General features: G+C 39.1%; 1 protein-coding gene across 26 annotated transcripts in view; it reads right to left on the reverse strand.

The window, feature by feature from the left end:
- Mlip (muscular LMNA-interacting protein) overlaps window positions 1–23372 on the reverse strand; it is a 250699-nt gene that overhangs the window by 175397 nt on the left and 51930 nt on the right. The window contains exon 1 of one of the 26 annotated variants that reach the window (XM_017313580.2): window positions 1711–1901. The exons of the other annotated variants lie outside the window; for them this stretch is intronic. The gene's annotated coding sequence lies outside the window, so the exon portion shown is untranslated. Of the gene's footprint in view, window positions 1–1710; window positions 1902–23372 lie in introns of those variants that run through there. 26 annotated transcript variants of the gene reach the window in all.

Consider the following 23372-nt stretch of genomic DNA (forward strand, 5'->3'; position numbering starts at 1 on the left):
AACCACGACGGTGCAGTGTTTCTCAGGAATACTCCTCTCACAGGTGACACTGTGCTGCTGTCGTGAGGAAGGCTGGGATATGACTGTCACTCATCTGGCTCTGAGCCTCAGTTGTTTAAGGGGCCCTCATTTGGAGCTATGATTCACTGGAAACAAACAGTGTGCCATGAGTCTAGTTTCTAATGAGAAGCTGTCTGAAGCCCAGATACTGTGCATTTGAAATCACATCTAAGTTATTGGACCTTTTAAGAAGCTTGTATTTGTGACAAATGTGAAGTCATTAAAAAGAAGTCTTTGAAGTTTTCTCTCAAGGAGCCTTTAAGTCTTGACATACATAACTTCTAGACAGAAAATAAATGAAGTATAGAAAAATTTACAGAAATTCACAGTGGTTGAATATTTGGAGCTTTTGTTCACTATTCAAATGTCCCCTTGATGCTAAGATTAAAACAGCTTTTACAATAAGCAGGTTACACTGCACACAGTTAAAGCAGTCACGATTGGGGAACAAGCTAAGAATCTCTAAAAATATACTGATCTCTCTTATTCTCTGAAGAACTCAAGGAGGAAAAAAAAAAGCCTAAATTTGCAAAGCAAAGAATTCTTTTCTCTCCTTACTTACACAAATATAAAGAGATTCCCAGCTATTCATACATGCTCATGTCCTACCCAGCCACCCTACTCAAAGACACTGAGAACAATCAAATCACTCTGGGATGCATTCACAGGGGATTAGAGAAATCTTCCTCTGCCCATCTCATTTTGCTTCCAGCTAGGTAATGTGACCCTGATGGCAGAGCAATGCCTCCCATAAAAGCTGCAGGAACATTCAGTACCATTTATTATTCCAACAGCCAATGCTGCTCTGTCCCACAATCAACACAGCCGATGCTCTTCTCGGTACTGTGCAGAATTCTTAGTCTTAAAGGGAAGCAGCCAGAGCAAAACCGATGATGAGACTCCTAAGTCAAATCCTAAGCTTCACCTGAAGAATAGAAGATTATCTGGAATACCAGGTACCTTCTACCAAGAAAAGGAGAAGTAGAAGGAAAGGAAAGGAAAGAAAAGGAAAAGGAGAAGGGAGAGGAGGAGTGGAGGGAGGGAAAGAACTTGGTTTAAGGAAGGACAAGGGAGAAAAGCAGAAACTTATCTCTCTATTTTATAATCTAAATTCACAACTATATGAAGAAGTTAGGTTTACATTTTGAAACTTATTTCAAGACTTTCTGATTATAATCATGCTACATTTAAAGACGCAAGCTACTCCTACTTAAAATATAGAAAAGAAAAATTTAGATGTACAATCTTTTAATTTAATCTTATGTACTTAAGTCTTTGCAGTTACGAAAATTATATAAATATAAAATAATACAAATTTGAAATCTAAAAAAATATTATAGTTTAATGCAAAATAACTTTTCTAATTCGTTATGCTCATACCTACCCACAACTTACTTACATAAATTCTTTGGCATTTCCCATTAGATGTAGATATATTAAGTTACAGTAAAGGGGAGCAATTGCCAATAAAGGCATGCTGGTCCACAGCTACTCCAGCATCTGTTCTCTGCTGCTGTTTATTATAAAGAGCAACTGTTACCTAAAATGTAACTGATATGACATGCAACAAGACACAGAAATACACAACTTTCACTGAGTGACAGTTTAAAGGAATTGCACCTATATCAAGGAACTCACAGTCCAACTTACCACCTATACGGAGTCTGGCACGTGTCAAACCAGCAGACATCAAGAAAGCAGCGGTTGCAATGACAAGGTCAGTGTCAGCCAATAGTTCCCCCTGACAGATACCTGCCTGTGTCAGCTGCTGACACTGATGAGCTGCAGAGATGACAAAGCAATCTACAAATTATACCCTCCTCACATCTTCCTCAGCCACAACTCTGAACAATGAATCTGCTATTTCAACCCCACCCGAATCTATTAACCTGCTCAGCCTCAGCCTTAGCCTCGTTTTGAGAAGAATTCTGCCTAGGACTACAGAGTTCCACTCTGAAAGTTAGTAAAGGCCTGGCAAGATTGCTCAGTGGGCAGAAACGTTTGCCATGCCACACTGGTGACTTGAGGACAGCCCATTCAGCCCACAAGAAACTGGATGCGGTAGCACACATGTAATCCTGCACTCCCATGGCATGATGGGAAGTAGAGATGAAGCTGCTAAGAATCTCAGTGGCTATCTGACCCAGAGCATAGAGGAGGCAAGAAACGCAGGAGAGACCCCTCTTCAGAAATCTGAAAGGGGAGAACAGTTTTGTAAAAGTTGTTCTAATTACTGTGTGAGAGTCTTGGTACACCTATACTCCAAACTCACACACTGACAATAATAATAAATGAAAATATTTTCAGTTGAAAGTGAATAAAAAAGCCTATTCTGACATGGAACAACAATACCACTCTTCATATGTGTACAAGTATTTGTTCATGTGCACAAAAATTGTTATATGCATATATCCTATAAATGGGTATATATGTCCCATGAAAATGATGATAGAAAAGTCTTTATCATGAAGCAAGAAAAAGTTTAAATGTATATGATCTCCTATAGTAAATTACATTAATGGTTTTCCTAGAGTTATAGTAAAACTACTGCAATTAAATAATGGATGGGAAAAATATCCTTGCCATACATAAAAATCAAAAAAGTATGTAAGAGTCAAAGACATGTTTAAGTTAGCAAAGATTTTCCTCTTCTGTGTGCTGTCTCTTCATTCTGGTTTCCTTTGCTGGACAGAGAGTGTGTTTCCTGTGAAGTGTGTGATAAGAAGCAGAAGAGGGTGTGGCATGGGTGATTGAAGGGAACCAGTCAGAGGAGAACAGAGAGCATGGGAGAGGACAACAGGACTTCTCCCATGGGTCCCACTGGGAGCCAAGCATGGCAGCACATATGTATAGGGATGTCACTACTTTGCATGCTTACCCAATAACTTAAATCTCAGGCCAAGTGGGTAAAAAGGTGGCTCAGTGGATAAAGGGGCCTGTTGTTGAGCCAGATGCACAGGATACATACACACATAAATACATAAATGTAATAAAAATCAATTAAATATACTTAAGTCCTCTGTAATTTGTCTTTCTTAAGAATAATAAAATAATTTGAAATTTATATCAGGAAGAAAATTCACATAAAAAGAAATATGAATGACAAAAGTACATTATATAAATGGTGTCTCCAATGAGAAGTACATTGATTGAAATCTAGAATGCAGAATTTAAACCAGCAATCAAAAACATGATCGAAGAATTTAGAGTTTAAAGAAGACATGAACAAACACCTCAATGAACTTAAAGAGGATAAGAAAAAGTTGTAAGTAGGTCTCAGAAGACATGAGTTACAGATGGAAACAAAAAATGTGAAAACTGATTTAAGTAATGAGATAGAAATGCTGAAGAAAGTACAAACTAAGCTCAGATGGAATTGAAAACCTCAATGATACAGTTAGAAAACTCAGGCTTATGAATAGAACAGATCATGTTGAAATAGAGTATCAGGACTTACAGTAGAGGAATTGGATCGCTCAAGCAAAGGGTAAGAATTCTTTTTCAAACTCATGAAAGTGATATGTGGAAAGTTTGGGACACTAGGAAAGCTTTAATCTATGACTGGCTTACATTTGGAAAATATATCAAGATGGTACCATAGACCAAATATTCATAGAATAGAACCATGAAAGGAAATATCTTCAGATTAAGACATAGCCATACAAATACAAAACACACACACACACACACACACACATATATATATGTATATATACACATATTCTCCAACACAATCAAGTTAGCTTTATTCTAGAGATACAAGGAGGATGGCTCATAACATGAAGTGAATCAATGTAATAATAAATCATATAAATGGACTTAAAACAAGAATCAACATATCAACATATACGAAAAAAAGGAGCCTTGGGAAAATCCGGCATGATTCATTATAAAGGTTCTGAAGTGAGTAGGATTAGAGGGAATGTATCTCAACACAGGCTACATATGACAAACCCACAGCTAACATCATCCTTCATTGAGAAAAACTAGAGGCAACCACATTAAAGCAGAAATGAGACATGGCTATCCACTATACCCACCGCTTTCCATAGTGTTTGAAGACCTAGGAACAACAATAACATAAGAGTACAAAATTAAGGGATACAAATAGGAAAAGTCAAGTTATCACTATTTGCAAAGTATATGATATTATACATAGGAGATCCCAAAATTGCACCAGAAAACTTCTAGAAATGGTGAACTCTTTTAACAAAGTGGCAGGATACAAAAATCACCTTACAAAGAGCAATAGCCTGTTCACATACCAATAACAGGAATGCTAAGAATGAGCTCATAGAACCACCCTTATTCAAATTAACCTCAAAAATATCAATGAGAAAAACAAACCAGAGATGTAAAAAAAAAATGAAATGAAAATCTTTAATCTCTGAAGAAACCCGAGGAAGACACTGGAAGATGAAAAGTTCTCCCATTCTCATGGATTGGTAGAATTAATAGTGTAATGACCATTCTATCAAAAACATTTTACAGAGTTAATGCAATTCCACTTAGTTATTCACAGAAATAGGGAAAAAATCTCATGATTCATGTAGAATCACAAATGACCCCAGATAATCAGCAAGATCATGAACAAAAAGAGCAATGCTGGAAAAAACACCACCATATTTAACACTATGTTACAGAGCTATAACAATAAGTAAAGTAATAAGTTAATAATAAAAATTAAAGTATCAGGGTACTCACAGAAAAGTAGACATGTAGATCAATGGAACAAAATACAAGACCCAAACATGAGTGCGCATAATTATAGACAGCTGATATTTATCAAGATGCCAAAAATACAAACTGAAGGTTGGACGGCATCTTCCACAAATGGTGCTCGGAAAACTGCATGTCCACACAGAGGAGGCTGGACTGGGAGCACAGAACTCGCCTCCAGACACATCAAAGATTCCAGTGTGAAACTGAAATGCTCCTGGGTTGTCTAGAGAGGAAAGGGGAAGGGCTTTCTGAACAAGACTATCATAACTAGGGAAAGAAAGATTAACAATTGACAGGTGGGTCACAAAAATTTAAAGGTTCTGTACATCTAAAGAGACAGACCACCACCAATCAAGTGGAGAAGAAGCCAGCAGAATGGGAGGGAATCTTTGACAACTGGATGTGTGATACAAGAACATCCAAAATGAGCAAAGAACCTTTCGAAACACAAGAATCAAGAAAACCAAAGTTCCACTTTTTTTAAAAAAATGGGCAATGAGTTTGAAGACAGGTTTCTCAAAATAAAAAGAATTTTAAATGGCTACAAAACATGTCAGAAACTGCTGAACACCCGTAGCAATCAGAGAAGTGCAAATGCAAATTCTGATTTTAATCTTACCCCAGCCAGAAGACTAAGATCTAAAAAACCACTGTTAACAAATGGGAGCAAGGATCATGGGGAAGGAGAACCCCTCATTCACTGTTGGTGAGTTTGCAAATCGGAGCAGCCACTATGGAAATCAGTGTGGTGAAGTCTCAGAAAGCTAAAACAAGATGTACATGTGACCCAGCTGTATCACTCTCTGATATATTCCTCAAAGACCCAACATCCTACTCCAGAGATAATTCCTTAGCCACATTCCTTGTTGCTCTATTCGGAGAAGCTAGGAAATGCAAACAACTTTAATGCTCTATAGCCAGTGAGTGGATAATGAATTACACAGAACAAGAATTTGACATGGCCTGCACTTGCAGGGAGCTCCAAGAGAGAGGAACAAACCAACAAGATATGCAGAGGATCCATGGACTCCAGAGGGCATGGGAGAGAGAGGAGGCAGTTATTTGACAGGAGAACCTAGTGGCAAAATGGAAAAAGTCCATTGGATTGGCAAAACCCTTAGGGCACTTTGAACAGAGTCAAGCAATGCTGAAGCAGAGCTGGGACAGTCTTGAGAAAAAAAAATATCTAAGAGGTCAAGGTGAGGAAGGTTGATGGGAAAGAGGCAGAAAGGTAGAAAAATACCTGACCTTTCACCCACAGGAGCAACTTTAGAAAGAATTGGTCTCCAAGATTCTCCCGGTCCTTATGTCAACACATTTCTAAGAGAGAACAAAATCTGTGTTTTATTGTCTATCTGTATTTACATGTGAGTATAAAATGGCATCTTTGTAAGTATGAATACAACCACTTACAAAATTTAATGGGTTTTCATTTTCATTAAGTGAAATGATGAGAAAAATAGGAATTTACACAACGAAAAGTGCCTCGTCTAAAATAATGTGCCGACTGCCAGGATCCCTGTGAAAGTGTAGAGATGTCTCACTTACCAAACATCACCTAAAAGAGTAAAACTGAGAGAACTAAAATTATAGAATCTGTCCATTTGTATCTTCATCATCTTTGCTGGGGAAAGGGTCAGAAGGGCTCAATTAAGGTGAGTGAAAAAGTGGCAGGAGAGGTTTAACAAATTACACCTCTGAATAAGAAATGCCAGTGTTCAGGCTGAGAGACAGGAGAAGAAAGCAAAGACTGTCAGGGCTGGGAAAGCCAGGCTCTTGAATAAGATGAGAGCTTGAAGGAGTCTCTTGGACTTGAAATTACAAAGCAGATGCAGAGCCTGTCTGGGAAGCTTCCAGAAGCAGAATGAGTGACTACTCTGGACTCAGTTACCTTGCCAGTGTGTTACTGAGTCCCCCACGCCCACCCCCTGTAACTTTCTAATCTTTGGGACAGTCAGATGCACAGGACCGTGAGTCTAGAGGAATAATGAGAAGCAAAGTGACAGGCTCAGCCCTGTGAGAGGGAACTGGTTGAGGAACAGTGGAAATGGAGAACAGAGAGCAGCTGTCCACAGTCCGATTCTCTCCAGGAATATTTTGAAATATTCAACTGAAGCCCTAGGGGCTTCTCACCAGATGGAGAAAGAAATCAAACCAATTGTCTGGAAACTAAAGATAAAGATGTTCCATCAGAGTGTGGCGCTTTAGACTACACAGGGCCTGGGAGCAGCTCTACTTCCAGGACATGTCTACTTGCTGGAGGCCTTGGGAAGCAGGCAAGTCATCCAGGAAGAAGGGAAAGTAATGTGTGTCCTCTCCATCTGTGGTTCTATCATGAGGCCATTCCATTTATGTCTACTAGTTTGGTTTTCTTTTAATTTTCTGCATTGGAGAGGAGCCATGAAGCTTGTCATTCTGTGCCCAGCTTGTTTCAGTTAACACAGTGATCTCCAGGTTCTTCTATCTGTCTTTGCACGGTGACTACATTTCCTTCGGGTAAATACTTAGTAATAGAGCTACATCATGGTAATTCTATTTTCAGATTTTGAAGGAAACTCCATACTGTTGTGTGTAGTCACTGTGGTATGTGTTGCTATCAAGATGTATGGAGCAGATATTTCCTCAGCAGCTCTTGTTGGCTGTTTGCTTTGCTTATCGTAGCCCTCCTGGCCAAGGAAATCTCAATTTAGTCTTGATTTGCACTCTTGATGGGAAAAGATCCTGAACACTTCCTCCATCAATTTATTAGCCATCTGTCTTTATAGGAAGTGTGTTAGATCATTTTGATTAGACTACTTGTTCTTGGAAGATAGGGTTATTTTTAAGTTTGTTACATGGATGTGTGTGCATGTATGCGTGTGTGTGTGTGTGTGTGTGTGTGTGTGTGTGTGTGTGTGTGTGTGCCTGTCTGAATATGTGTGGGTGCATGTCACAGCACACGTCAGAGGACAGCTGGTGGAAGCTGGTTCTTTCCTTCCGTGTGAGTTGCAGGATTTAATTCAGGTTGCCAGGTTTGACAGCGCACCCTCACCCGGGAAACGCTCTCACTGACCCTTGTGCTCTCGTCTCTACATAATTCCTCTCACTGGCCCATATTCTTCACATATTCTACAAAGTAAACCTAACACATGAGTACCAGGATAGATATTTTCTTCCATTCCTTATTTTGATTGAGCACTCTGTTGTATGATTCACTGTGTGCTGTGAGGAAATTTTGTACTTTAATGCAATTATATTTACAAATTCTTGATTTTTGTTTCCCCGTGGTACCGGGATCCAATTCAGAATATCCTCACTAGTACTAATATCTTAAAGATTTTTCTTTATGTTTTTTCTAGTAGATTCAAGTTTGGGGTTCTTACATTAAGGTCTCCAACACATTTTGAATTGATTTTTTTTTTTTTTTTGGTATAAGCTGTACGTCTAGATTCAGTCATCTGTGTGTGAGTATTTAGTTTTTCCAATGCCATTTGTTGATCTACTATCTTTTCTCCAATACATTGCTTTGGTGATTTGTCCAAATCAGGTACTGTAGGTCATCCATGGGTCCTTCAATCTCTTCCATTGGTTTATATGCCTGTTTTTATCCCAGTAGTACACTTCTCTATTCCTATGATTTGGTGGTATATTTTGAAATCAGTTGTTGTGATATCTGCAGCTTGGGATTTTTTCTCTTTTTTATTAGATATTTTCTTCATTTAATTTCAAATACTATCCCCAAAGCCCCCTATACCCTCCCATCGCCCTGCTCCCCAACCCACCCACTCCCAATTCCTGGTCCTGGCGTTCCCCTGTACTGGGGCATATGATCTTCGCAATACCAAGGACCTCTCCTCCCATTGATGGCTGACTAGGCCATCCTCTGCTACATATGCAACTAACCAGTACCCCCACCCCAGAGCTGTGTCTCTTAGTTGCATATGTAGCTTGGGATTTCTTTCCTTTTTTCATTTAAATGGGTTTTTTTATTATGTATTTTCCTCAATTACATTTCCAGTGCTATCCCAAAAGTCCCACACACGCTCCCCCACCCACTCCCCTACCCACCCATTCCCACTTTTTGGCCCTGGCGTTCCCCTGTACTGGGGCATATAAAGTTTGCAAGTCCAATGAGCCTCTCTTTCCAGTGATTTCTTTAGCCCTTTACATACCCTGATGAATTTTAGGCCTTTTCTTGTTCTTTATTGAAGAATTTCATTGAAATTTTGATGACAAATTGTACCAAATCTGCAGCCTGTTTGGTGTATTCAGGACATCTTCACATTATTAATGATGCCGCTTCTGCATGGGAGACTGGTCCACTGCATTGTCTTCTTCAGTGTCTTCCTTCGTTGTTTTACAATGTTCACAGTAGATTAGATATAATTTCATTTTCTTTCTTTGGTTGAGTTTATTCCTGAGAGGCTTAGGAAGTATGGTTGTTCTCAAGAATCGTGAGTGAGATTGCTTTCCTAATTTCATTTAGGTACCAATTATGAATAAAGAAAACGAAATTCATGCAACGGAAATACACATTCTGTGATGTCATCAAAGCAGCACCCACTCTTGTGACCAAGTCCTACTAGCTAACAAGGTGAACAGGAGCATGTGAGGGGATTTGCCGAGGAAAACTGCCCACCCAAAGCACGTGCCCACTTAGATGGCTGTGGCAATCTGAGTAGAGTATCATCTAGAAAAATTTTCCTTACCAAATACACTTTCATGTGTTAAGATGACTAATTAAATTTGAATTTCAGACTATACCTAAATAAGTCTTGGTCATAATTATATCAGATAAAATATTTAGAGTAAGTATTTAAGCACTAGTATGTCCCAAATATTTTTCATATAGTAAAGCAGTATTTGCCATTTATCGCACATTTGATTGGAACTCATGGGTTTTCATTCATTCAGTTTAATAAGTCACTTCGACATCTTCAGCTGTCACAGTTTGAGTCTAAAATGTCCCTCAGGCTCATGTGTTTAAATGCTTTGCTCTAGCTGATGGTAACGGTTTTTGAGATGTTGTACAAACGTGAAGACATAGGCCCCAGGCCACTAAGAACACTCCTTTGGGGGCATGGGCCTTGCTCCTGGTCCCAGCTCTTTCCTTCCTGGTCCTGTCAGATGTCAACAAGCCATAGAGCAGACTCTCATCAACATGAACCCAACCATGTCATCTGCTCAAGTTGCTATAGTCCCTCAATAGTGAGTCACAGTAAGCCCCTCTTCCCCTATGGTGCTTCAGTTGGGTGTTTTGTCCCCAGTGATGAGAAAGGAACCAAAACACTATTTAAGCCATTTACAGACTCTGTGGTGTTTTCTGAGCATCAGTCTTTAAGAGAAAATGAATTGATTACAAACCCATTTCCAAACACTATTAACCTGGTGACAGGAAGAAGCATTGGCTGTCCCAAAGATGGCTGCTTTAATATCACAAAGAACTCACTACCTGTCAGGAGCAGTAAATAGGGCCCATTTAAACATCTCTGCCAAAATAACAGCACTTGAGGGCATATGGCTATTCAGGGCACCATTCCTTCTTTTCTGTTCAATTGCTGAGTGAAAATGAGAATAGCTTAGACCACAGAAAAGTGGATTCTCAATAGAGGAGACAGCTAATTTTGACCCACAGAAAGCTATCCTGTCATCAATGGAAAATATGTTCCTAACTCTTCATAGAGGTTTAAACAAATCAACAGTACATCTGATAAGAAAACATGTTCTCTGAGTCATATATATCTGAGGACGGATATTCTTAATTGAACTTCATAATCTGCTTTTCAAAGTAGGTTTGTGCTTATAAGCTCTATAAATGGCATGTCAATATCAGTCTATGTTCTAAGTTCACATATTTGTTGCTCACAGGAAATCATATTCAGTGTGTTTCTCAAGCATGAGCTGATCGTTATCTTTAGATATGTAGAGACTTGTCAGTATGGTATGAGTTAGGAATCCGCACCTAAAAGTTCATATTGTAATTTTGAACTGTGACCTAGTTTTGAAACACGCTTAGTGTGAACAGAGCTTCACCCCTTCACTTCCATTTGTCTTCTGCTCAGAAGCAAAATGAGTTGTAGCCAACAACGTCTAAAATATTGACTATTGGGACATATTCATAAACTATCTGCCGACCGGTGATTCTAAATACACATTTGCCAACAGCCACATGTACTGATTACTCCCTGAAATTGGTTTGAATATATTTATAAACAATAACAACTGTGGCCTTAACAATTTAGATTTTGTAAAAGTAAGTGACATCTGACACACTATTGATGTAAAATTATCTGGCCAAGCACCATCGACAGCAAATCCTATTCTCAACGTAAAGGCTTTCCCAGAAAATGTTTCACATCCCAACGTTGCCTCTGGTAGGAATAAGAGCTAAGGTACAGTTTGCCTGTTGCTATAAAATTCAAGTTAATTAATCATTTTTATTGTTTCTGTCCCCTAAAACACACACACACACACACACACACACACACACACACACACACACACACACACACACCTTTTGTATAATGAAATTACAAATCCTTCAAAATTCTTTCTTCAAGCAACTTCTATCTTCACTTAGAAAACACTAATTTAAATCAAGACCAGAGATGATAGCAACATGTTGCAATGGTCTTTCATATGCTTCCATTAGTACAATGTAACATTTGTCCCCAGTGTGTCCAGTGTAACACATTTTTTCATACCAGGCCATTTAGATATAATTGCATACAGACTTCAATTAGACACTGTGTGTTTAATTTCCTTTCTTTTACCATGATAAAATTTTCTAACAAAAAGTAACTTAGGAGAGAAATGGTTTGTTTTGCTCACAATTCCAGGTTATGGTCCATCACTGCCAGGAAGTCAAGGGGCAGGAGTTTAATATAATATGTCACATTATACCCACTGTCAATAGCAAAGATAGAGTAAATAAATGTTCACTTGCTTGCTTGTGCTCAGCTCCATTTATCTACTTTTACACAGTTTAAGGCCATATGCCTATTCCCTAGGGGATGGTGCTGCCCATGGTGGGCTGTGTCTATTCACATCAAGTAACTAAAATAATCACAGGCAGACATGCAGGCCAATCAAAGGTAGACAATCTCTCATTGAGACATTCTTCCCTGATAATTCTAGGTTGTGTCACACTGACAGTTTAAAGCTAACTATCATACTGTCCAACACATATTCTTTGAGGTCTGGAAAAGTCATTTATGGACTACATAGAGTTTCCTTCAGTAAATCCCATGAGCATTAACTACAGCCATGCCTTATAACAGAAAGCAGATGCACTCCATCTCTGTTGGTTACAGCTGTTTGTTATGCACCAGAAGTGCATCCTCAAGAAACAGGGTTCAACAACCACTCCAAATGATAGCCCAGACTCTTTCACTGCTGCATAAAAGACTGCTCTGCTTACCCAAAGCCAAGGTACATCAGCTTGGCCTGCACATGGTCTTCACATCCTCTACATGCTGCCAATGTTTGAACAATCAGCACATGAATTTTAGATAAAGTTTTGCTTCCTTTGGATAGACTTGCAGTGGATAAAAGTGAAGCAGCTTAGCTTTTCTCACACCAACCCACCCATTGTCAAGTTCATCGATCCTGAACTCCTGGGGTAGGAGAGTATTGACAGCAACAGACAGAGATGAATCCTTCTCCAAAGAGGTAAGAAATGACTCATTCTTATATTTACAAAAGCAATCAACTCTGGTCGTTTAAAAACCAGTAAAATAACCTTAACATCAAATATTATTACTAATCAGAATTTGATCATACTTCTTTCTGCCTTTTGTAACCAATTACCAGCTGCAGGAAGAAAATAAATGACTCCATATTGATGAAATATATATTCAAAGCTCTTCTTTTTAAGTGTAGGGAAATGAGTCATCGTTGTCAAGACTTCAGTTGTGTTCGTGGATTGTCCTCTGAGATGTTAATGCAGAGCAAAAAAAGCCCCTTGGATGAATCAACTTCAGAGCTGGGAAAACCACAATGATGAACTCAAAGGCCAGAAGCAGTTATATGGATGAAAAGGCTAACAACTCTTATCTCAACCTGCATCTGAAACAGACCCATGTAAGGGCTGGCCAGGACAGGAAGCACTTGGATCACATACTATAGAATGTAATTACTAAAAGAACCACTAATATTTTAAGTGGCAATATTGGGCATGATTTTTTTAGAATTTATCAGATGATCATAGAAGTTCTCTTTATAGCTACAGCACACTGAAAAGTTACTTTAAAGAATTTGATCAAATAGGTAGAAGTTCTGATGCAGCTATTAACATTCAACGAGCCAATTGCAAATCTCTCCCTACAGTGGACGAAAGCTAGGACAAATGATCAGAAGTCACCTTGAATAAAAACTCAGTGAGAAACACGCAAGCATCTGCTGCTATCACCAAGGGCCTTGCGGGCTCCCCAAATGGTAGCTGCTCTTTTGTGAATGGCAGCAATTTGAAGGCTTTAAATCAATAAGCAAATCGCTGACTCTCTGTCTACAATAACCTCCACTTCTTGGCTCCTCTCAGTGCCAAGCCTTCTCCAGCTGTTGTGTGTGACCCCGCCCTCCCAGGCCTGTAAACTCCCTACAATTGTCTCCCAGTTTTAAAGCAAAAAAGGTTGATTACTTTTCCAAGGTGAAGGGAACACTTTACATAAAGTAACAGATTTGGGGTTTGAACTTAAGGCTGTTATCTCTGTGGTATCATTCTTTAATAATATGTGCTTTCCTTGCTGGCATCAATACCTCCCAGTACACAGAATGCTTCAGTACCCACACGAGAATAAGGAAACCTCTCACTAATTCTCATAAAACATAACAAATTCTGGCTTTTCTTGCCTATAGATAAACCTCTTGAATCAAAGGTATAAAAAAATGTTCAAATTTTAGGGTGACATTTGAATGAACATATCAGTATTTTAATCAAAAGGACTGTGTTTTTTTTAAGTGAGAACATGAGAGCCAACCATATGAACATGTCATAGCTTTGATTTCATTCACACACACACACCCCAAAGGAAAAGCATGTTTATGCTTGTTTGCTGCCCAAGCCCAGCCCAGCATCTTGCTGTGATTAGCAACAGAACTCTCCAATTCTGATTCCATTCACACATCTGCCACGTGGAGACAGTCCCCAGAGCAGAGCCCTGGCACCACAATAAAGTCAGTTACATTGTTTCACCTATTGTAGGAGGAATAAACTACAAGCCATTTGGTGTCACTAGTGGGGAGAGGACCCTACTGATTTCAAACTAAAAAGATAACAAACTTGGTTTGTAAAACTGTTGAAAGGCAATTCCCAAGAATGCATGGCTCAAAAGCCAAAGACCAGAAAGAAAATTGATCGCAAGTAAGTAAAAGTGGATTGATCTAATAGAGTAAGTCACAAGATACGGAATGACACTAAGACTCTTGCTATGAACTGAGGGCTTAATATCTGGTTACAAACTTGAAAATAAGCAAGTAAGTAAATATATGTCATGTCCATTGAGTATTGTGTTCATTTGCATAATTTAAAACCCAGATTCCTTTTTTATAATTTCACACATGTATAAACAATATATTCTGGTTATATTTGATCTTCTAATCTCTATCTCTCTCTCTCTCTCTCTCTGCCATTTCCTTCCTAACCAGTCACTCGCTTACTCTTACAACTTTTTTTTTAACCCACTTAAGGTTGCTTGCAAAAGCAAAAAGCACAGATGGGGGCTACTTGCTGAAACATGGGCAGTTCAGTAGGGGCTACACCACTGAAGAAATTACCACTCCCCAAACCCTGTAAACACCAGCTTCCAATAGCTCTCAGCAGGAATCTGGACTTTATTGGCACCTCCTTCAATGCATGATGGGATGTTAAAAGGCCCAGTCTCACACAGACTTTGTGCAGTTATGAAACATAGCAGCTGTGTATTCATGACTGCAATGACCCTGTCATATTCAGACAAAAATATAAAACTCATTCAAATGCAGAAGAAATTAAAACTGAACAAGTTAACAGTCACTTTTGATTCATTACAATGCAAACTTTCAGATCCACACTTTGAAAATCGGGAACTCTAGCACCTGGTGGGAAATATGTTCTAGGGTGTACAAAGTATGTGATGTACATAGTTTAGGAAAACTGGTTATAACATGTGCAAACATGAATAATCAAAGGAAAAGAGAACTGCTATGATTCCCAACTTACAGAAATTAAAATCTACCAATGTGTGTAGTTTTCCCTACAGATATTCTAAATGCCATACAAAACTTCTGCCACATCCACAAATCATATTTGACTTCTACAGTTAGATATCTCATACTAAAAAATACTATTGGCAACTTCATAATCAAGGACAAATGCAATGTAAAGAATTGTCAGATCACCAATCACTTAATATATTTACAGAAAATGGTCACAGGGAGGAAAAGGGGGGCAAAATGACTTCTTCTGATGGATACAGAAGACACTTCATGCTTCTACCCTGCCTGGTCCTTCACCCAGATCAAGGCTGTATCTCAATGCAAATCACAGTGGGCTCTGAGCAGTGGCGCACAGGGCACTCCAGGACACTGATGCGAACACTGGCGGGCACCAGTGTAAGCAGTGCCTCAGTCCATTCAGACTGCAGCAGAATCTAAAGGAAGCTGAGCAGGAAAATACAGATGTCTAAATCAGAGGATTGAATGGCCAAGAAAATGACCTCTCTACCCAAAGTGCAAAATTTTTTAATCTTTTAATCTTTTAAATGCCATTTATTCATTTTTATTTACTCTGTGTGTGTGCCCCCCCTCTCTCTCTGTGTCACTCTCTCTGATTCTCACTCTCTCTGTATGTGCACGCACACACACACACACACACACACACACCCCACAGTGCTCAAATGGAGATCAGACAATGATCATGTCTTGAGTCAGTTCTCATTTCTACCATGAGTCCTGGAAATCAAAATCAGGTTGTCAGGCTTAGTGGCAAACACCCTTATGCGCTAATCTATCTTACTTGCCTCAGAAGTAAAACATATGTTGATGTGAATCCTATGTACAATGAACTTGCTTTGGAGAGTTGGGTAAAGGCTCAATAATACAGCTACTGCCGAGCATGCACCAGGACCTGAGTTTGATCCACAATGTCAGAGTTTCCAACGGGAAGAGGGTGCTCTGTTTTCTGAAAATATTTTAAATTTTTTCTCAAAATTAATGTTTTTAGATGCCCTTGTCTTAAAATAGCCCTTGTTTTTCTCTTACATCCCAAACAAACTAGCTCATGATATTTGGCTCTTTCTGAAGATAAATAAGCTATTTAAATAACAGTACCCCTCTAGCTGTGAAGAAAACAGGAACAAGATTAGAAGGTCCAATCTGCATGTCATAAGCTTGACACATGCTAACTTTTCCACATATAAATGTAGCAACGTGGTCAGAGAAGCACTACCAGCTTGGGAATAATTACCTTGATTCACCTCGTAGATCTCTGTGGCTAAGCCATGAGCTGAGAACTTCTACAGAACACACCCTAGTTTAGCAATCTATTATTACCCGGGATACCAATTTTGAAGTAGGAGGGAAAGAAAGGAGTAGAATATATGACACCATGTCAAACTGTTAGAGACCCAAAATGATACTGAGTCATTGAGAAAATCAAAGAAGAACAAAAAAATGCATGACTTGACGTGAAGAGACTGACATGCAAGGGCTCCTGGTATCTATATGGTAAACAGCGTAAGTAGCCAATCGTAATTAATGGTCTCCACTTCAAGACTTACACTAAAGAGGTCATACTGTAAGTTTACTCTCACAAGTAAGAAAAAGAGGAACTAAAATAAGGAGGTGGTTTGCAGTGGACACAGCATGAAAATATCCATGTCTGGTAAATACTAGTCTGTAATTCTTGGACTGTTCAATCTCACTCCCCTGCTGGGGATTCTAGATAGGGTCCTGATGAAAGACATGGCCACACCCTTCCTCTTTCTGAAAGATTATCTGGTAAAAGAGACATTGTTTGCTTTGTCTTAATTCTTCACAATACAGATTTTTTTTTCACCTGAATGTATTTTTATTTAGGATGCAAACTAACAAGCGTGACAACAGAGTACCACTCACAAATCTGTACCAAGAATCACAAAAACTTTAACACGTGTTCCTGCCCGCAAACAATTACAGTATTTAGTACTAAAGTCAAAGAGGACATTTAAATTGCCCAGCTTTAAGTTATTTGTTCTTAGAGAAATGACCTTGTCATTTAGAGGGAGGAAATCCACAGGTAGGATAGTCCCTCTCCCAGTTTCTTTGCAGTGACATACTTCTCAACAAACCTCCAGGTCTTACTCCTGATGACCTTCCGAATGGGGAGCAGATGGCCATGAATCCCACTGGGGTTCCATCAGAGGTAACACCCTGGGATAAAGTTCCCCTCTGTGTTCTGCTGTGGTGAGAGTTGCGCTCTCGGCAGACAGCACTGGGTGGTTCTGAGTTTGGGGACAGCTTAGCCTTGCTGCTGCCCAATCATGGGGAGTTCTGTGAGCCAGCCTCCACTTCTGTTTCTATTTCACCAGAGCATGGTTGACCATAATCAGTCAAGGACTGGTCTCCTGAGAAAATGGCACTCATTAGCAGTCACTTGGTATTGGCTGGGTTTTCCACAACCAAGATCTTAGCTGATGCCAAGGAGGCACCCTAGCCTTTGAAGGTTTTTCTCACCTGCTTTCAGTAACTCTCTCCTCACTATAATGGTCCTTTTTCATCCCAGAGCCCACAAGAACAGTTATATTGGAGTCTCCTGAGCCAATCTCTGTCTCTTTTACCAGGCTGTCTTTCCAGAAGAGGAAGGGTGTGGCCATGTCTTTCATCAGGACTCCATCCACAGTCCCCAGCAGGGGAGTGAGATTAAGCAGCCCAAGAATTACAGGCTGGTATTTACCAAAAATAGATCCGTTTTCAGATCTGTATAACAGCGAGTGTGAATTTTGACCAGTTAGTCCAGGCAAAAGGGGGTTTCAGATGTCACTGGGAATGGTTCTGACAAAGCTGGGCCATCTCTACTGTAACAGCAAAGCAGCCCTGAGAAACCCAAAAGGATTACACTGGGGCTGACTCTCCATTTTTCCTTTCTGTTTTCAAAGAATTACGTTTACAAAACACTACAGTTCGAAAGGGAAATAATATATAATTTAAGCTTGTTTGGTGGTTCTGTTTATCATGCTTGGTATAAAAATACAACTTCCATACATCCGTTGAAAGGACCTATCTACTAATTTTCAAGCAATTGATTTTTGAAATGAGCTTATCTTCATCATCCAGCAGCTGTGTGGTGCTTCAGCTGAACATGTACAAATGAATATCCTTGTACTGTTTGTTATCTACAAGCACCCAAACAAGAAGGATAAATCTAATTAATTGGGGGGGGAGGGAATAACATTCTTTGAAATTTTTCGAAATTATCTCAAAAAGGAACAAATACATCTCAGTCCTAAAGAGAAAAACTAAAATAAAATAAAATAAAAAAAATGTGATTGAAATGAGAGGAAAACCCACAAGGCCTCAACCCTTCACAAAGAATTTCAGGAATGTTGAAAGTGGGAGAAGTAGCTCTCCTCAGAAAGGAGCACACCAATTGGTTATTCAATACCAAGTGTTCAGCCCTGAAAACATACATATGAGCAACATTATACAAACTGCGCAGATTATAGTTTTGAGTGTGTGTGTGTGTGTGTGTGTGTGTGTGTGTGTGTGTGTGTGTGTGTGTAAAAAGGAGCCCATGAATTTGAAAGAGAGCAAGGAGTATATGGGAGAGTTTGGAGGGAAAAGGGGGAAGGAGGAAATGTTGAAATTATTATACTATAAATCTCAAAAATAAAAGAAACAAAACAGGAGTAAAGTTACACGCTTGGCTTACAGGCCTGGAAACTTCACAGGTGACTTCTCAGAGCGTTCGACATGCTACCAAACATGAAGTGACTTTTGAGATCTGACTCTGTACCAGGACAGCTAGCACACGGGCTGTGTAAGAGGACCCACAAGATCCCTGTGCTGCTGGTGTGGAGATAGTGTGTGATGGTAGTGTGAATGATGTGGATGTCTGCTACGCCATTCTCTCTTCAGGACATGTGTCATGGTGCTTCCAAACCTTTCTACATAGAAATGCACCAAAAGGCACTCCCCTTGCACAAATGAAGTTAATGACAGAGAACAGTGGAGGATAGAGGATAAAGGTTGACCATGTCCTGACCAGATCTGACCACCTGACAGAATCCTATCCTACATCTATGCCTTAGCTCTGAGATGCCTAACTGGTAAACCTGTGAAAGTTACCTAACTTTTTAAATGAATAATTATATCATCTGTCAGATACAAATTAAGATTTCCATTTGCCTTGCGTGACTCTGGCAAGTAACGGGTCTAAAAGTCCATTCTTGCTGTTAAGGATCTGAGAGTGTGCCATTAAATAGTCCTGACATCAGGTTCACTATTAACATCTGTGCTAATGTTTTAAATTGGGACTGGGTTGTTGAAACTCCTTGGACAGCAAAGTGGTACATGGTATACTGCAGGAGCACTCTGGATCCAGCTGTATAGCAAATCTCATGTTCACTGAGAAATTACCAGAGCTGGGTGTCCAGGAAAAAGCATGCATGCTGTCTGACCTGGGTCCTTCACAGTCAGGGCCTATGCATCTCTGGTCCTGCTGAGACTGGCATTTGCAGGATTGGCTTGAACACCCTATCTTAACCACAAAGGTGCACATACCCACAGCTTTGTGACTTCCTGAATTTCTTCTGTTTGTAGAGAAAAGGTACAAGATATGCACAGGAAAGCTTTTAACTTCCCTGGGTTTGTGCCTTGAATATCAAAATACAAAATTTACTTCAAATGAGCCCTCAACATGCTGATTGACTGTTTGGGAGAGAGAAGTAAAATTTAGTCTCAACTCAAAGAAAATGATCAGTCCTAATTCCAGAAAATGAACTGGAATGAGCTCCTGATTCCAAATGGATTAAAATTTTGTCTCATCTCTAAAGAATCCTCTACTTTAAAGACTTTTGGGAACCCATTAAAAGGTAATTAGAGACAATTTTCAGAAAAAAAAAACATAAACCAAATTTTATTTCGACATCGACTGTGCACTTTATTAAAGCTTTAGGGCATCTAATTAATGGAAACTATCAAACAGCATGTCAAAGTCTATTTCTTCTTTTATTAATTTCAATAAATTTGATTAATTTGGCCACAAATACATATAATATACTGGATCAATCTAATGCCATGCCAAAGATCAAATGCCAACTCACGAATTTTAAAATTCATTTTGGCCTTCAGATCAATCACAGCCTCCTTCCCATCAGAGAGATCAGTGCTTGGTAAAACATAAAATCAAAAATAAATAAAACAAATAAATAAATACCTCTGGGAAGTTACAGTGCTCACACTTTCCACAGGGGTGACAGAAATCCATCAGGTTTCCCAACTGTTTTTACATGTGATTGTTTCTTTATAATTTATGGTTATAACAAACCCAGAACATGCATTCATTTATTGGGCACCATTCTGGGTGCTCAGAGTGGGTTGATTTATTTTACATACATATTATGTGTATGTGTTTGCTTTGCTATTTATTCCATTCTTCATATAAGGAAGCAAAGGGCATAGTTCTTCTCCAAGATATGACAACTTGATTGCAAGAGAGCTAGGATTAATAATGACCATCTAAATGACAAGCCACTCAGTCACATTCAATACTGCCTACCTTAGCCTTTAAGTCATGTCTAAAAAGAAGAAGAAGAAGAAGAAGAAGAAGAAGAAGAAGAAGAAGAAGGAGGAGGAGGAGGAGGAGGAGGAGGAGGAGGAGGAGGAGGAGGAGGAGGAGGAGGAGGAGGAGGAGGAGGAGGAGAAGAAGAAGAAGAAGAAGAAGAAGAAGAAGAAGAAGAAGAAGAAGAAGAAGAAGAAGAAGAAGAAGAAGAAGAAGAAGAAGAAGAAACATGAATATCATATTGAAACGTCTGTCTTAAAAGAATACCAGTTTGCTTTTTGGATGGGGATAATGTGAAGGCAAGATGTAGCTATGAGTGTCTCCCGGTTTCAATGGTGGATCCGTCAGAATTTCCCACCCGAGGATTTAGATTTAATAAGGCTTACAAGATTAGAATTTTAGTGTTGTGCCCAGTGATTGGGTTATCATTGTTTCTGAACAAGAAAGAAAGAAAGAAAGAAAGAAAGAAAGAAAGAAAGAAAGAAAGAAAGAAAGAAAGAAAGGGAAGGGAAGGGAAGGGAAGGGAAGGGAAGGGAAGGGAAGGGAAGGGAAGGGAAGGGAAGGGAAGGGAAGGGAAGGGAAGGGAAGGGAAAGGAAAGGAAAGGAAAGGAAAGGAAAGGAAAGGAAAGGAAAGGAAAGGAAAGGAAAGGAAAGGAAAGGAAAGGAAAGGAAAGGAAAGGAAAGGAAAGGAAAGGAAGGAAAGAAAGAGAGAGAGAGTACCAGTTTGTATTTTCTTTGGTCGTTATGTGCTGGTTCATTCTTTTTAAGTCAAGTTACTAGAATGAAAACTTTAAAGCTTGCCTTTAAGGATATCCCTTTCCTTAGAAGCAGTCTGTAAATTCAGACGTTTTTCAAACCTACATTGAGAAGTGACCATGCACAGTGAATATATAGACTCTATTTACAGTTAAACTCTCTAATGTTTTAGAAGTTGCCATTTGCTGAACATGAGTTGCTTGGGTGAGTGACTCATATCCATAACAGGAATATTACATTGGATTAATGCAAATTAATCTATTGTTTACAGATTAAAGTAAAAAGTAGAAGATGAATCTGATATTGACTCCCTGTTATTGTGTGTATATGCTTGGCCCAGGAAGTGACACTATTAGTGCCTTGTTGGAGTAGGTATCACCATGGGTGAGGGCTTTAAGACCCTACTCCTAGCTGCCTGGAAGCCAGTATTATGCTAGCAGCCTTCAGATGACAATATAGAACTCTCAGCTCCTCCTGCACCATGCCTGCCTGGATGCTACCATGCTTCCACATTGAGAATAATGACCTGTAAGCAGCCACAGTTAAATGTTGTCCTTACAAGACTTGCCTTGGTCATGGTGTCTGTTCACAGCAATAAAACCCTAACTAAGACACTCCCATATGGGGCGATTCATTTATCTTACAGTTAATAAATTTGAGGGACTTTGAAAGTATAATACAGAATGAGGTAGCTCAGACCTACAAAGATAAACATTCAGTCCTTACTCACATCTTTGTCTTAGTATATAATCTTTAAATTTGTGTTTAAATAAATGCCTATAGGATCCAGAAAACTAAAAGTGAACAATTGCTGGGAAGATGCAAAGAAGGTTTTAAGGGAAAGGGATAGTAGAACACAGGTAATTAAAAAGGGGAGGGGGTGATAGGGGGAGGATTGAAAGGGGAAAGGATGGGAGGGTAGGACAAAGCAGGGCTGTGGAAGGAGAGAGAACTAATCATGCAATAGTGGTATAACTGGTATGGAAGTAACCAACTGCTTTCTGATTAGATTAAAAGCCTGCTCCACAGGAGAAATTTCATGCTTGCTACTGTAAATCTTTTCAAAAATCTCAGAATACTAAGTCACATGTGTGAAAGTAGAACCTACTGTTATAACTTTGCTAAATAATGTTTATGTGAATGTTTATACATAGACTTGGACTGCTCTCAAGCTTGGTCAGAGAAGCAACCAATGCAGAGATACATAACTGACCCAAATCCTGAATATAAGCCACTGTGAATGATCAGACCGAAATGGGACAGTTTTATTAATACCACCAAGGCTCAGGAAACTTTGTGGAAGGGGAGGCAGAGAAAAATATAAGGGCCAGAGAATGGGGATGAATGTAAGGAAATGTTGTCTTTTGGATATGATGTGATTATTAAACTCAGGAACTGGCAGCAGCTCTCACTATCTGTACAAGATGTGCAAAATATTAAGCCAGCCAAAATTCCACCATGAATTAGGGAAGAGGCCTCACAAGACTACTTCCCTAGCTGAGGAACTATTGGCAGTTGAGGGCTGGTGGAGAAGGACAAACCATTCTTATTGGAGATGTGGCCAATGGCAAGTTGCCCATGCTCCAGGACATGACTTTACACTCATGTACATATGAGCAGCACTAACTGGAATAAGCAGGACATCTTACTCTTTTAAAAAAGAACACGAGATTAGGAGGGGATATGTAAGAAGGATCCAGGAAAATTAGATGGGGAAATATTTTATTTTATAATATTTTATAATATATATATATACATATATATATGAAATTCTCAAAGAATACACTATTTAAAGGAAAGAAGCAACTAAAAATTAATTAAATAAAACAGTGAAAATTAGCCATGATCCACTATCATCTCTTGGAATTTTATTTTTATTATTTTCTCCATTTTTAAGCAAAATTACTCTCAAATTATTTCTAAAATAAAGGCAGCAGTTTTTACTAGTAGGAAATTCAGAGCTCATTATTATCATGACCTGAAGCAAAAAGTCCAAATGAGAACGATTCCTCAAGCAGAGCTAACTTGGTTCCAATGGAACATTAATTGGAATTTCTAGATGAAACAAAATATTTAATTTAAAGCTATAAGTGTCTTGTTTAACTCTTTGATTAGAGCA

This window comes from Mus musculus, chromosome 9, assembly GCF_000001635.26.
Source record: "Mus musculus strain C57BL/6J chromosome 9, GRCm38.p6 C57BL/6J".
NCBI lineage: Eukaryota > Metazoa > Chordata > Mammalia > Rodentia > Muridae > Mus > Mus musculus.